The 14701-nt window shown below is 24.2% G+C and overlaps 2 pseudogenes; both read left to right on the top strand.

The window, feature by feature from the left end:
- The first annotated feature begins 4584 nt into the window (after positions 1-4584).
- Positions 4585-9004, top strand: LOC123685693 (annotated as a pseudogene).
- A 4342-nt stretch (positions 9005-13346) lies between these two features.
- Positions 13347-14299, top strand: LOC123685713 (annotated as a pseudogene).
- Positions 14300-14701: the final 402 nt, after the last annotated feature.

Raw genomic sequence — 14701 nt, forward strand, 5'->3', positions numbered from 1 at the left:
AATATATTATTAATAATTATAGATTAATTATAATTTAATTCTTATATAAATAAAATGTTAATATTTTAATGTTAAATTAATTATTAATAATTTATACTCTTTATATATATATTATAAATATTATTAATATATAAAATATTTATTAATATAGAAATTCTCGAAATTCACCGTCGTTTTTATATACTGATTTACTTTATATATTCTTTCTCTTTTTTTCGGGAGTACTATTATATATCCCTTAAGATACCAATATTAAATCGGTTTTTATATATTTAAAAATGTTTATTTTAACTATTTAATTAAAATTAGCACCTAGAATATTACTAATGGTACTATCCAATGTAAGATATATTTCGCCCTTATATATAAATAATTATATATTAATAAGTAATTATTAATTATTAAATATTATAGATATATATAAATAAATTCTTTAATTAAAAAGGCATAGGGTCCAAGAGAAAAACCCTATTAAAAGACAAAATTTAAATTAATACTGCTAATAAAGTATCGATTTTAGGCCATTTTTTTTTGCCCAAATTTTGACCCAAAAAATGCAAAAAATTGCAAAATTTTGCATTTTTTTCGTTTTTTTTTGAAATTTTTCAAAAAATTTGATCTTTAAAATTGACATTATTGTCTAAAAAACAATTATAACACTTGGATATAAAAACCGATGTATGAGGAAATTCCTATTAGGGCGCCTGAAGAAAGGGTCATTTTGATGAGATGAAACATGTGCAACCCACCCCTAGTTCCATCCCCGAAATTTTTGAAAAAAATGCCAAATTTCGTGAAATTTGATGAAATTTGGAAAAAATCTTCGGATTACAAAATTTTACAGGGATTGATTATTTTTTATGTGAAAAAAGGATTTATCATAAAATCTCTTTTTCCAAACTATTTTGTTAGAAAAATCAACTTTTAGAAAAAATTCTTCTTCTAGTCTAACAGAAAATTTATTTTATAGAAAATTTAAACCTTTTCTGTGAAAATAAAATTGAAAGAATAATTTTTAATTACAAAATTTTTTGATTTTTAAATATAAATCCATTTATTCAAATTTTTGTAAATTGAATTCTATTGATCCCCCCCCATAGAATTCTTATACAAATTTATTAATAAGGTGATATTTAAAAATTTTAAAAATTTAAAAGTCAGTTTCTTAGTTATTCAAAATCAAAAACTAATAATTTTAAAAACTTAAACGTTGATTGTTGGACTTAGCCTCAGGATTGGTTTAGAATATTGAAATTGATCCTGAAGTAGGACGACCAAAATCAACTCAAATTTATCGGATTTGGTGTTGATTGTTGGACTTAGCCTCAGGATTGGTTTAGAATGTTGAAATTGATCCTGAAGGAGGGCACCAAAATCAACTCAAATTTATCGGGTTTGGTGTTGATTGTTGGGCTTAGCCTCAGGATTGGTTTAGAATATTGAAATTGATCCTGAAGTAGGACGACCAAAATCAACTCAAATTTATCGGATTTGGTGCTGATTGTTGGACTTAGCCTCAGGATTAGTTTAGAATGTCGAAATTGATCCTGAAGAAGGACGACCAAAATCAACTCAAATTTATCGGGTTTGGTGTTGATTGTTGGACTTAGCCTCAGGATTAATTTAGAATGTTGAAATTGATCCTGAAGAAGGACGACCAAAATCAACTCAAATTTATCGGGTTTGGTGTTGATTGTTGGACTTAGCCTCAGGATTAGTTTAGAATGTTGAAATTGATCCTGAAGTAGGGCACCAAAATCAACTCAAATTTATCGGATTTGGTGTTGATTGTTGGACTTAGCCTCAGGATTGGTTTAGAATGTTGAAATTGATCCTGAAGTAGGACGACCAAAATCAACTCAAATTTATCGGATTTGGTGTTGATTGTTGGACTTAGCCTCAGGATTGGTTTAGAATGTTGAAATTGATCCTGAAGTAGGACGACCAAAATCAACTCAAATTTATCGGATTTGGTGTTGATTGTTGGACTTAGTCTCAGGATTGGTTTAGAATGTTGAAATTGATCCTGAAGTAGGACGACCAAAATCAACTCAAATTTATCGGGTTTGGTGTTGATTGTTGGGCTTAGCCTCAGGATTGGTTTAGAATGTTGAAATTGATCCTGAAGTAGGGCACCAAAATCAATTCAAATTTATCGGATTTGGTGTTGATTGTTGGACTTAGTCTCAGGATTGGTTTAGAATGTTGAAATTGATCCTGAAGTAGGACGACCAAAATCAACTCAAATTTATCGGGTTTGGTGTTGATTGTTGGACTTAGCCTCAGGATTGGTTTAGAATGTTGAAATTGATCCTGAAGTAGGGCACCAAAATCAACTCAAATTTATCGGATTTGATATTGATTGTTGGACTTAGCCTCAGGATTGGTTTAGAATGTTGAAATTGATCCTGAAGTAGGGCACCAAAATCAACTCAAATTTATCGGATTTGGTGCTAATTGTTGGACTTAGCCTCAGGGTTAGTTTAGAATGTTGAAATTGATCCTGAAGTAGGACGACCAAAATCAACTCAAATTTATCGGATTTGGTGTTGATTGTTGGACTTAGTCTCAGGATTGGTTTAGAATGTTGAAATTGATCCTGAAGTAGGACGACCAAAATCAACTCAAATTTATCGGGTTTGGTGTTGATTGTTGGGCTTAGCCTCAGGATTGGTTTAGAATGTTGAAATTGATCCTGAAGAAGGACGACCAAAATCAACTCAAATTTATCGGATTTGGTGCTGATTGTTGGGCTTAGCCTCAGGATTAGTTTAGAATGTTGAAATTGATCCTGAAGGAGGGCACCAAAATCAACTCAAATTTATCGGGTTTGGTATTGATTGTTGGACTTAGCCTCAGGATTAGTTTAGAATATTGAAATTGATCCTGAAGTAGGACGACCAAAATCAACTCAAATTTATCGGATTTGGTATTGATTGTTGGGCTTAGTCTCAGGATTGGTTTAGAATATTGGAATTGATCCTGAAGTAGGACGACCAAAATCAACTCAAATTTATCGGATTTGGTGTTGATTGTTGGACTTAGCCTCAGGATTAGTTTAGAATGTTGAAATTGATCCTGAAGTAGGACGACCAAAATCAACTCAAATTTATCGAATATATTTATATAAATAATCCTATTTTATAGGATTTTTTACTTTGTGAATTAATTTTTGTACACTTTAATTAATGAAAATTTAATAGTTTTTATTTAAGGTTGAAATATTAAATTTTAAATTTAACTTAATAAGTTAAATTTTTAATTGTTAATTTTTTTTTGTAATTATATTCAATAAAATTAAATTATTTCTTAGAGTTTCAAAAACTCTTGTACATCTTATACTAGAATATAAAGATAAGCTAAAGAAGCTGATGGGTTCATACCCCATTTATAAAGGTATACCCCTTTTCTTTATAATTAAAACTATAAAATTAATATTTTTAATTTTAATAATAAGAGGAACTCTTATTTCTATTTCTGCTTATTCATGAATTAATATCTGGATTGGTTTAGAATTAAACCTCTTAGCTTTTATTCCTATTATAAATTTAGATAATTTTAAGTATTCTTCTGAATCCTCCTTGAAATATTTTTTAGTTCAAGTTTCTGCATCAATTCTAGTTTTATTTTCTTTTTTAAATTCATTTATTTTAATCAATTCTATCGAGCAATTAATACCTACTTCTATATTTTTGTTTAACAGAGCTATCCTTATAAAAATAGGAGCAGCCCCTTTTCACTTTTGATACCCAGAAGTCCTAGAAGGACTAAGATGAGCTAATGCATTATTATTAATAACTTGACAAAAAATTGCCCCAATAATTTTAATTATATATAATTTTAAATTAAACCTATTCTTTATTTTGATTATTTTGATATGTATAACCTTAGGGAGTGTAAAAACATGGAACCAAACCAGATTAAAAAAAATTCTTGCCTTATCTTCCATTAACCATATTGGTTGAATATTAAGAATAATAATATTAAATCAATCCTTATGAATATTATACTTTTTAATTTATACTTTTATTTCTTTAAATATAATCTTAATTTTTAATAAATATAAAATCTTTAACATTAAAGATCTTATAAATAATATGAATTACAATAAAACTTTAAAATTCTATTTTTTTTTAAATTTCTTTTCTCTAGGAGGAATCCCCCCTTTTTTAGGATTTTTTCCTAAGTGACTAATTCTAAAAACTTTAATTGAAAATCACTTTTATTTTCTATCTTTTATAATAATTTTTATTACTTTGATTTGTATATATATTTATATACGCTTAATACTTCAATCTTTAATAATAAAATTAAATGAAAATAAAAAATTTAATTATATTAACTCTTACTATGTAATTTTTTTAAATTGAGTGAATATTTACGGATTAATCATTTTTACTGTAATTTTTAGAATTTATTAAGGATTTAAGTTAAATAAACTAGTAACCTTCAAAGTTAAAAATAGAATTATTCTAAGCCTTAGAATAATATTCACCTATAAATTTGCAATTTATAATCATAATTGAATATAAGGCTTAATAAAGGAGAAAACTCATAATTAAATTTACAATTTAACGCTTTAATTCAGCCACTTTATCGAATAAATGATTATTTTCTACTAATCATAAAGATATTGGAACATTATACTTTTTATTTGGAATATGGGCAGGAATAGTAGGAACATCGTTAAGTATTTTAATTCGGTTAGAATTAGGAACTAGAGGAAGATTAATTGGAAACGACCAAATTTATAATATAATTGTTACAGCTCATGCTTTCATTATAATTTTCTTTATAGTAATACCTATTATAATTGGGGGTTTTGGAAATTGATTAGTTCCTTTAATAATTGGAGCTCCTGATATAGCATTTCCACGATTAAATAACATAAGATTTTGACTTTTACCCCCTGCTTTAACTCTTTTAATTTTAAGAACAATCGTAGAAATAGGGGCAGGAACAGGATGAACTGTTTACCCTCCTCTTTCTTCTAATTTAACACATAACGGGCCTTCAGTAGATTTAGTGATTTTTAGTTTACATTTAGCAGGAATTTCCTCAATTTTAGGTGCAGTAAATTTCATTTCAACTATTATAAATATACGTCCATTTGGTATAATACTTGATAAAACTCCTTTATTTGTATGATCTGTTCTTATTACAGCAATTCTTTTATTACTATCACTACCAGTTCTTGCAGGAGCAATTACTATACTATTAACTGACCGAAACTTAAATTCTTCTTTTTTTGATCCAACCGGTGGGGGAGACCCAATTTTATACCAACATTTATTTTGATTTTTTGGCCATCCTGAAGTTTATATTTTAATTCTCCCAGGATTTGGTATAATTTCCCATATTATTACACAAGAAAGAGGGAAAAAAATTGCCTTTGGTTCTTTAGGAATAATTTATGCTATATTAGCTATTGGACTTCTAGGATTTGTAGTATGAGCTCATCACATATTTACAGTGGGAATAGATGTTGATACTCGAGCTTATTTTACTTCAGCTACTATAATTATTGCAGTACCCACTGGAATTAAAATTTTTTCTTGATTAGCAACTTTACATGGAATACAATTTTACTATACACCTTCAATTTTATGAACCCTGGGATTTTTATTTTTATTTACAATTGGTGGATTAACAGGAGTAATTTTAGCTAACTCTTCCATAGATATTATTTTACATGATACCTATTATGTTGTAGCTCATTTCCATTACGTTTTATCTATAGGAGCTGTATTTGCCATTATAGCAGGATTTATCCATTGATTCCCTTTAATTACAGGATTCAATCTTAACAATAAATTATTACAAATCCAATTTTTAATTATATTTATTGGGGTAAACTTAACATTTTTTCCTCAACACTTCTTAGGACTAAGAGGAATACCTCGACGATACTCTGATTATCCTGATGCTTATTACAAATGAAATAAAATTTCTTCTATTGGATCTATAATTTCCTCTCTTAGAATAATCTTTATAATCTTAATTATTTGAGAAAGATTTTATTCAATACGTTTAAGAAAGTTTAATTCTAATGTACCCTCTTTAATTGAATGACTCCAACTTTCTCCCCCTAATGAACATTCTTATTCAGAAGTACCAATCTTAGCTCAAAAATTCTAATATGGCAGATTAGTGCATTGGATTTAAACCCCAATTATAAAGATTTACCTTTTTTTAGAAATAGCGACTTGAAAATCATATATATTTTTAGACAGAGCTTCATATTTACTGGAACAATTAAGATTTTTTCATGATCACGCCCTTTTGATCTTAATAATAATCACTTGTATTGTAACATATACCATAATGAGACTAACATTAAATAATTATAACCATCGTTTTATATTAGAAGGACACAATATTGAAACAATTTGAACTATCATACCAGCATTAACTTTAATTTTTATTGCTTTTCCTTCTTTAAAATTAATTTACTTAATTGATGAAATCCGTAACCCTTTAGTTACTATTAAAACTATTGGTCATCAATGATATTGAACCTATGAATATACAGATTTTAAAAATCTTGAATTTGATTCATATTTAATTAATAATAATCAACTTTTTAATTTTCGATTACTAGAAGTTGATAATCGAACTATTTTACCATATCTTTCTCATATTCGAATTCTAACTTCATCTTCTGACGTAATTCATTCTTGAACAGTTCCTTCAACAGGAGTAAAAGTCGATGCCTCCCCAGGGCGATTAAATCAACTTAGATTTAATTTAAATCGAACTGGAATTTTTTTTGGTCAATGTTCAGAAATTTGTGGAGCAAACCATAGATTTATACCTATTTCTATTGAAAGAATTTCTCCCCAAAATTTCATTAAATGGGTAGAAAATTTTTCATTAGATGACTGAAAGATAAGTATTGGTCTCTTAAACCACTTTATAGTAATTAACGACTACTTCTAATGAAAAATTTAGTTAACCTATAACATTAGTTTGTCAAACTAAAATCATTCTCAGAATAATTTTTAATTCCTCAAACTATACCTATGGATTGGTTTTCCTTATATATTTTTATAACACTTTTATTTATTATTTTAAACATTAAAATATTTTATTCTCATAAAAAATCTCCTTTAAAAAATTTTAAATTATTAAATAAAAAACTTTCTTGAAAATGATAATAAATCTTTTTTCTTCTTTTGATCCTTCATCTTATTTTATATTACCTTTAAATTGACTAAGAATAATTATTAGTTTTTTATTTATTCCTTCTATATTCTGACTAATTCCTAATCGATTTAACTTTTTAATTCAAAATATATTAATTACTCTACATAAAGAATTCAAAATCATTACAAAAAAAAATAATACTTTAATATTTATTGTATTATTTTACTTCATTATAATTAATAACTTAATAGGGTTATTTCCTTACATTTTTACAGCCTCAAGTCATATAATTTTTACTCTATCCCTAGCTTTACCTTTATGGTTAAGATTTATATTAAATAGTTGAATTAGTCACACTTATCACTCATTTGCCCATCTAATGCCTCAAGGAACTCCTTCTATTTTAATACCTTTTATAGTATGTATTGAAACAATTAGAAATATTATTCGTCCTGGAACTCTCGCTATTCGTTTATCAGCTAATATAATTGCAGGACACCTTTTATTAACTCTTTTAGGAAACACTGGTCCTATAGTAAATTTGCTTATTTTATTAATTATTATAATTCAATTTATACTAATTTTATTAGAATCAGCAGTAGCTTTAATTCAATCTTATGTTTTTGCTATCCTTAGAACTCTTTATTCTAGAGAAAATAATTATGATAAAAAATCACCCATTTCATTTAGTAGATTATAGTCCTTGACCAATTTTAGGAGCTTTTAGAGCTATAACTGCAATAATAGGAATAATTAAATGATTCCATCTTTTTAACTCTAATTTATTTATTTTAAGAAATATAATTCTTTTACTAATTATATTTCAATGATGACGAGATGTAATTCGAGAAAGAACCTTTCAAGGAAACCACACTCTTTTAGTATCTTTTGGTTTACGATGAGGAATAATTTTATTTATTACCTCAGAGATTTTTTTCTTTGTTAGTTTTTTTTGAAGATTTTATCATATAAGATTATCTCCTTCTATCGAACTAGGAATAGCTTGACCTCCAAAAGGAATTAATACCTTTAATCCTAATGAAATCCCATTATTAAACACTATTATTCTATTAAGATCAGGCCTAAGAGTAACTTGAGCCCACCATAGATTAATAGAAAATAATTTTAATCAAACATTTCAAAGATTAATTATTACTGTTTTTCTAGGAATATATTTTTCTTTACTACAAGGAATTGAATATTTAGAAGCCCCATTTTCTATAGCCGATTCAGTTTATGGAAGAACATTCTTTATAGCTACAGGATTCCACGGTTTACATGTTATTATTGGTTCTATTTTTCTTTTAGTTTGTTTAACTCGATTAAACTTTAATCATTTTAGAAACAATCACCATTTTGGATTTGAAGCAGCAGCATGATATTGACATTTTGTAGACGTAGTATGACTATTCCTATATATATCTATTTATTGATGAGGTAGATATCTATATAGTATAAATATTACATTTGATTTCCAATCAAAAAATCTTTTAAAAGTATAGATAATATTCTTAATTTCATCTTTAATTTTAATAATTCTTAGAATTATAATAATTTTAATAATTACTGCAAATTATATCTCAATAAAAACATTTAAAGATCGAGAAAAAAGTTCTCCCTTTGAATGCGGATTTGACCCTAAAAATTCTGCACGCCTACCATTCTCAATTCACTTTTTTTTAATCGCTTTAATTTTTTTAATTTTTGATGTAGAAATTACCCTTATTATCCCTTTTATTTATAGAATAAAATATTCTAATATTATAATTATTAGCATTATATTTTTTATATTCATAGCAATCTTAATTTTAGGTTTATACCATGAATGAAAACAAGGAGCCTTAAACTGATCTTTATAGGATAATAGTTAAATTAACATTTAATTTGCATTTAAAAAATACTGTTTTTCAGTTTATCTTAAATAAGAAGCAAAATATTGCTTTTAGTTTCGACCTAAAAATTTGAATTTAAATTCCTTATTTAATTGAAACCAAACTAGAGGTAAGTCACTGTTAATGATTCCAATGAGAAACTCTCCAATTAAAGAAATATAAAAATTTAAGCTTCTAACTTAATATATAGCAATTTGTTAATATTTCTATTTATATAGTTTATCTAAAACATTATATTTTCATCATAAAAAAAGATTAATTCTTATAAATACTTAAAAAATATTTTAATTTACCTCAATATCTTCAATATTGCGCTCTATTAAGCTATTTAAGTAGAATATATAAATCAATAACAAAATAATTCAAATTAAAAATATGATTATATAAATCTTTAAACTATTTTTTAAAATATACTGAAATAAAACAGAAATTTTTTTAAAAAATTTAAATAAACCCTGACTTCCTAAGAACTCTGATCAACCCTGATCTAAAAATTTATAATTTAGTATTCCTAAATTAATAAAAAAATAATTTATTCCAAAAGTTGAAATATAAGGCAAATTCCATATTAATACTAAAAAAATTAAAATTTTTATTAAATTAGAAAAAATTAAATTATAATTTAATTTTAATAAAGAAATCTCAAAACCTATAATTACCCCAATTATTACTATAATTAAAATTAAAATTTTCATAAAAAAAGGTAATACAACTAAATTGATATCCTTAAATATAAATCATATAAGAACCGTTCCTGAAAATAATACAATAATAAATATAAATCCTATTCTATAAACTATTTCATCTCTTAATTCTTCAGTTCTATTTATTCTAAACCCACAATAATCTGTAAATATTAAATAATTTAATAAACGCACTGTATAAGAAACTGTTAATGTTAAAGAAATTAATATAATTAAATAAATTACAATATTTAATCTTATCATAGAATAAACCTCTATAATTAAATCTTTTGAGTAAAATCCAGAAAAAAAGGGAATACCACATAATGATAAATTTCTTACATTAAAATATATTACAGTTATAGGAGTTTTATAAACTAAACCTCCTATAAAACGAATATCTTGACATTCTCCTATTAAATGAATAAAATTACCTGCGCATATAAATAATAAGGCTTTAAATAAAGCATGAATTAATAAATGAAAAAAAGCTAATTCATATAAACCTAATCTTAAAATAGTAACTATTAAACCTAACTGACTTAAAGTTGATAAAGCAATAATTTTTTTTAAATCATATTCAAAATTAGCTGCTAAACCTGAGATTAATATTGTTATCAATCCAATGAATATTAACACAAAAGAATAATTTTCCAATAATAAATGAAATCGAATTAATAAATAAACCCCTGCTGTTACTAAAGTTGAAGAATGTACTAATGCTGAAACAGGAGTAGGAGCAGCTATAGCTGCTGGTAATCAAGCTGAAAAAGGAATTTGTGCACTTTTAGTTAAAGCAGCAATAATAATTAACAAACCTACAATTATTATTCTTTTATCTCTATAATAATAATCAATATATAATATAAAATTTCATCTTCCAAAATTTATTATCCAAGCAATAGAAATTATTAATATTGCATCTCCTACTCGATTAGATAAAGCTGTTAATATACCAGCTGAATAAGATTTTACATTTTGATAATAAATTACTAAACAATAAGAAACTAATCCTAACCCATCTCAACCCAATAAAATTGAAATTAAATTTGGACTTAAAATTATTAATAATATAGATAGAACAAATATAAAAACTAGTATAATAAAACGATTAATAGATAAATCCTTAGATATATAAGATTTTCTATAAAAAATTACTATGGTAGAAATAAATAAAACAAAAGAAACAAATAATAAAGATATTCAATCTAAAAGAATTAATATTTCTACTTCTATTGAATTTAAATTAAAAATTCTTCACTCAATAAAATAAACCTTTCCTGTATTAAGTAAAAATAATCTAAAACAAAAAAAAAAAAAAAAAACCTAAGTATTAATCTAGAAAAAATTACACAAAAAGATATTACTTAAAGTTAAAGTAACTTCATTGACTCCACAAATCAATATTTTATATAAACTATTTAAGTAAAAGAAAAATAAATCTCTTTTTAATAAAATTAAATTTAAAGGAACCCAATGTATGAGTAATAAAATTAATTCTCGATAAGAAATTAATTCAAAAAAATATAATCTTCTGTAAAATTTTCCATGTTGACTAAAAGAATATAAATACAAACTATAAGAAGCTCTCAAAAAAGTTATAATTATTAATATAAATATACAAATATGAGAATAATTAATTAAACTATTAATTAACAAAATTTCTCTTAACAAATTTAAAGAAGGTGGTGCAGCTATATTTCTAATTACTAACAAAAATCACCATAAAGATAAAAAAGGTACAATATTAATTAAACCTTTATTAATAAAAATACTTCGACTAACAATACGTTCATAATTTATATTTACTAAAACAAATAATCCTGAAGAACAACAGCCATGAGCTAATATTATTATTAAAGATCCAGTAATTCCTCAAGAATTAAATGTTAATAAACCTGACAATAAAAGTCCTATATGAACAACTGAAGAATAAGCAATTAAAGATTTTATATCTCTTTGACGTAAACAACTTAAAGAAACTAAAATCCCTCCTATTAAAGATAAATTAATTAAAAAAAAATTAACCTTAACTCCTAGATATATAAATATAGTTAAAAATCGAATAAGTCCATATCTTCCTAACTTTAATATCACTCCTGCTAATATTATAGACCCAGCAACTGAAGCTTCTACATGTGCTTTAGGCAATCATAAATGAAATAAAAATATCGGCATTTTAACTAAAAATACTATTATTATTATAAAATATAAAATAAAACTAAATAAATTTGCATTAATATAAGTCAAATCTAATGTTTTAAACTTTGAATAATAAATAAAAATAAACAATATTATTGGTAAAGAAGCTATAATTGTATAAAAAAATATATATATTCCAGCTTGAATACGTTCAGGCTGATATCCTCAACCTAAAATCAAAATCAAAATTGGAATTAACCTAGCCTCAAAAAATATATAAAATAAAAATATATTTATAGAAGAAAAAGTTAATAATAAAAAAAGCAATAATAATAATAATAAAATACTAAATAACTCACTGAAATCTTTTAAATTGAAAAGTTTTTCTCTAGCTATAAATATTAAAAAAGAAATTCAAAACCTTAATAATAACAAAAAATATGATACAAAATCTATACCTATAAAAAAATTTAATGAACTAAAAAATAAAAAAGAAATTTTTGAAAAAAATCAAATTCTTATTAAAATTAAATAATTTTTAATTAATCAAAATTTATTTATAAAACATAAAGGAATCATAAATACTAATATTATTAATATTATCATAAAATATTTAATGAATTAAAATAATCATTTCCATAAGAACGAATTATTGACACTAATAAAGATAATCCCAAAACTCTTTCACAAACACTTATAGTTAAAAAAACTACTACAAAATAAAATTCATAACTAAAATAAGATAAATAAAAATATATTATTATAAATAAAGTTAAAATTACTAATTCTAATCTAAGTAATGTTATTAATAAATGTTTTCGATTAATAAAAAAATTTAAAATTCTAAAAATAAACATACTTAAAAAAATTATTTCCATATTTTAATAATTTAAAAAAAATACTGGTCTTGTAAACCAGCTTTAAGATTTAATCTTTTAAAATATCAGAGGAAAACAAATATATCTTTAATCTCCAAAATTAATATTTTTTATTAAACTACCCTCTGAAATCTTAATTTTAACATTTTTAAATTTTTTGGCAATTTTTCTTACCCACCCCCTATCCTTAGGACTACTTATTTTAACTTATACAATTATAACTTGTATCATTATAGGATTAATAAGATCAAACTTTTGATTTTCATATATTTTAATATTAATTATAATTGGAGGTTTACTAATTTTATTTATTTATATAACAAGAACTGCCTCTAATGAAAAATTTAAATTTAATAAATATATTATATTTATTATAATTAGTTTATTTATAATTACTATATTTATAAATAATATAAATCTATATTTAATAAATCAAAATATTAATAATGAAATTTTACATAAAATAGATTTAATTAGAAATTTTTATTTAAATTTAAATAAATTTTTAAATTACCCAAATTCTAACATATTTTTAATTTTGATTTTTTATTTATTAATTTCAATAATTGCAGTTGTAAAAATTACTAAAGTAAAATTTGGACCGTTACGTCAATTTAAATATGAAAATACCAATACGAAAAATTAATTCTTTAACGAAAATTATTAACAACTCTTTAATCGATCTACCTACACCAAGAAATATTTCATATTTATGAAATTTTGGATCTTTATTAGGCTTGTGTTTAATAATACAAATTATTACAGGATTATTTTTATCTATACATTATTGTGCAAACGTAGATTTAGCTTTTAATAGAGTGACTCATATTTGTCGAGACGTAAATATAGGATGGTTAATACGAACTATTCATGCAAATGGAGCCTCTTTATTTTTTATATGTTTATATTTACATATTAGGCGAGGCTTATATTTTGGTTCTTACAAACTTACAGAAACTTGAATGACAGGAACTACTATTTTATTTATATCTATAGCTACAGCCTTTTTAGGTTATGTTCTTCCCTGAGGGCAAATATCTTTTTGAGGAGCAACTGTAATTACAAATTTAGTTTCTGCAATTCCTTACCTAGGAAATTCTATCGTTATTTGAATATGAGGAGGTTTTGCTGTTGACAATGCTACATTAAACCGATTTTATTCATTTCATTTTATTTTACCTTTCATTATTTCAGCTTTAATTATAATTCATTTACTATTTTTACATAACTCTGGCTCTAGTAATCCTTTAGGATCTAATTCTAATCTAGATAAAATTAGTTTTCATCCATATTTCTCCTTTAAAGATATTTTAGGTTTTCTCATTATAATATTTTTTATTTTAAATATTATTATTCTATATCCTTATATATTAAGAGATCCTGATAATTTTATCCCAGCTAATCCTCTTTCCACCCCTCCTCATATTCAACCAGAATGATATTTTTTATTTGCTTATGCAATTCTTCGCTCTATTCCCAATAAACTTGGAGGTGTAATTGCTTTAGTAATATCAATTGCTATTCTTTATTTTATACCTTTTATTAATTTCAAAATAATGAAAAGAAACAGCTTTTATTATATTAATAAAATTATATTTTGAAATTTTATCGTTACAGTTATAATTTTAACATGAATCGGAGCTAAACCAGTTGAAAATCCTTTTATTTTCATAGGACAAATTTTTACCTTAATCTATTTCATATACTTTATATTAAACTCAATTATTTACAAAATTTGAGACTGATGAATATTTAATTAATCAATGAGCTTGAAAAGCATATATTTTGAAAATATAAGAAAGAATTTAAATTTCTATTGATTTATACAAAATTTAATTAACTATATAATTAATACTATAAATAATAATCTTAATCTAAAATTTAATATAAGTATATTCAAAGAAACAGGCAAAAAAACCTTTCAAGATAAATATATTAATTTATCATATCGATAACGAGG

This window comes from Harmonia axyridis, chromosome X (assembly GCF_914767665.1).
Source record: "Harmonia axyridis chromosome X, icHarAxyr1.1, whole genome shotgun sequence".
Classification (NCBI taxonomy): Eukaryota; Metazoa; Arthropoda; class Insecta; order Coleoptera; family Coccinellidae; genus Harmonia; species Harmonia axyridis.